Below are 2282 nucleotides of genomic sequence, written 5' to 3' on the forward strand. Positions count from 1 at the left end.
AAGTTTATATTACTTTATTCTAATAAGTATTTTTTGCAGGTACACGGGGATTAAACTTATGACCAATGGATAATTTATCTCACAGAATATGGACGTTGAAATTTAATTTCGTGTGGATACACAGGAAAGGCAGGCTCGAGTAAATATGAATTCCGTTTTATTGTCATCATTCTTTTTTCTAGAATAAATTTATGCATTTTTTCTTTTGAATAATTTTTGTGAATTCCCCGCGGAGTCTATTAGAGTTGCCAGATACCCCCGATTTTTCGTCCGAGATATTACTAAGAGGAACTTTTTTGTATAATTGTAAATAGTGGAACCCTCTTAAATAAAAAAGGGGGACTGATAATGGGTGAAAAATCAGATTTTCCAGAATATTATAAAAATTAAGAGATCTATAGAAAATGTCTCTGTTGACTTATTTCGCAGAGCTGAAAACGATCGACCAAGGAAGTCGACGAGAATTTTAGTTAATTGCTTAGTTGTATGAATTTTTCTTTTCCTTATCATTAGTTTCATAAATATTCCCGTAAAACCGCATTCAACCTTATGACTTGTGATGCTTATTCAACTTTATAAGAGGGTTCAATTATTTAAAATGATAAAAAAAGCCAATTCTACCAATTGTGGGAATATACTCGCATTCACATAGTCATTAATTATTTTTATTTTCTCGTGTTTCGAAGTTTTACATGTGCATAATAAGGTCGATATAAAAGTATTATCATCGACGAATATAATATATACGTGTATATTTAGTATGAACGTACCATGAATACGTCCTGTCTGACTCTAATAATGGTTAACAGGAGTTAAACCATCTCACATCGTAATAAGAGTTAACATCAATTAACCGTCTTCAACTAAGATTATTAAACTAAGGTTTTGGTTTCATCTTGCAGTACGTAAATAAGTCCGGAAGGACGAATTTGTTCACAGCCAACTATTGTTTTAGTTACTTTGTGATAACCATCGTACAATAACCAATTTTGTAGCGCTGAACAGTAGGCAACATATCGATCTCCGAGACGACTAATTATTCCAGCTAATCTGTTGGAAACGAATTGTTAGAATATTATTGTTTGTTAATTAGGAACGAATTGTATGAGATTCGTAGGCGGTATGAAACAATGTAAAATAAAACGTAAGTGATAAGACTAAGTTGCGTAAGTAATGAAATTACAATTGTACTGATAGTTCTATTGAAAAACTGACGAAACTTCATATCAATGTATTTCGAACGTTTATTTTTTAAATTTTTGTATGTTTTCACAGAAGACTTGAATCAAATACCTTCATTCGTGTGAATTTAATTATGGGCAGTGTTTTTTCTATTCCGCTCTTCCATAAAAATAATTAAATATATATACTCTACCTGTAATTGAATTCCCGGCATATCACTGTAGGTATTTCGTCGATCAGGCACATTGAAGATTGAGAGATGTCAATGAAGAGATGAAAATTCGACGAAGTGGTCACTACGCATTTTCCTGGACATGATTCCTTAATAAATCGAACTTTCTTCAAGTATTTACAGAAATGTAGAGCTTTCTGCAAGTCAATGCATTTTTGGGAACGGTTGAAAAAATTGGGATACAGTACTGCGATATTTTCAACGTATTCTCCGCAAATATTACAGTTATACAGCTTCTGTGCACTGGGTTCACTGTCAAAACATGCTTTCCAAACTTTAGCAGATGTCCCACTAGTAGTCAAATCAATTGCCGATATTTCTGAATCGATGCTGGGGCTGATATGATAAATTTGTGTCTCAACGAAAGAAGGTGAGACAAGAGCTCGGTGCTCATTTGTTGATTGCAGATTTTCATTATCAACTAGCTGAGCAATTAATTTGAATGTGGCATTTTCGGTGGTGGGATATCTCATTAATATCAAATAATTGGTATTACATTCAGCTGCATACCATAGTACGTGTATTATCGAATCAAGACAAGAATTTTTCCGGACATGTATCACATCCCCCTTAATTGCACTTGCACTTTGAGAGTCACCGACTTGATGTAGCTTTACTTCACGATCATCAGATTCTTTTTCTTTATAAACATCTGTATAAAAGTTTTTAGTATCCATACAATACATTGAAGATTTTTCTTTATTCCTCCAGTTGTCTCGAGAATTTGTGTCAGGGTCCTCAACTGGGGAAACATAATGGAATTCTTTCTGTGATGACTTCGTTGGGGATTCAAATGAATCAGCTTTGATGGGTCCATTGAATGTACTATACTTTTCCTCATTCAGCTGAACATAAATTGCTGCTTCTG

General features: G+C 33.6%; 1 long non-coding RNA gene across 1 annotated transcript; it reads right to left on the reverse strand.

Annotated features, from left to right (window-relative positions):
• Positions 1-84: 84 nt before the first annotated feature.
• LOC105272649 (uncharacterized) lies at positions 85-2276 on the reverse strand. Its single transcript, XR_892804.1, has 2 exons — positions 1376-2276; positions 85-1050 (listed from the first exon to the last, which is right to left on the reverse strand). It is a non-coding gene; the product is annotated as an uncharacterized lncRNA (long non-coding RNA).
• Between the last annotated feature and the right edge of the window lie 6 nt (positions 2277-2282).

The sequence above is a fragment of the Fopius arisanus genome, unplaced genomic scaffold (assembly GCF_000806365.1).
Source record: "Fopius arisanus strain USDA-PBARC FA_bdor unplaced genomic scaffold, ASM80636v1 scaffold00227, whole genome shotgun sequence".
NCBI classification, from domain to species: domain Eukaryota; kingdom Metazoa; phylum Arthropoda; class Insecta; order Hymenoptera; family Braconidae; genus Fopius; species Fopius arisanus.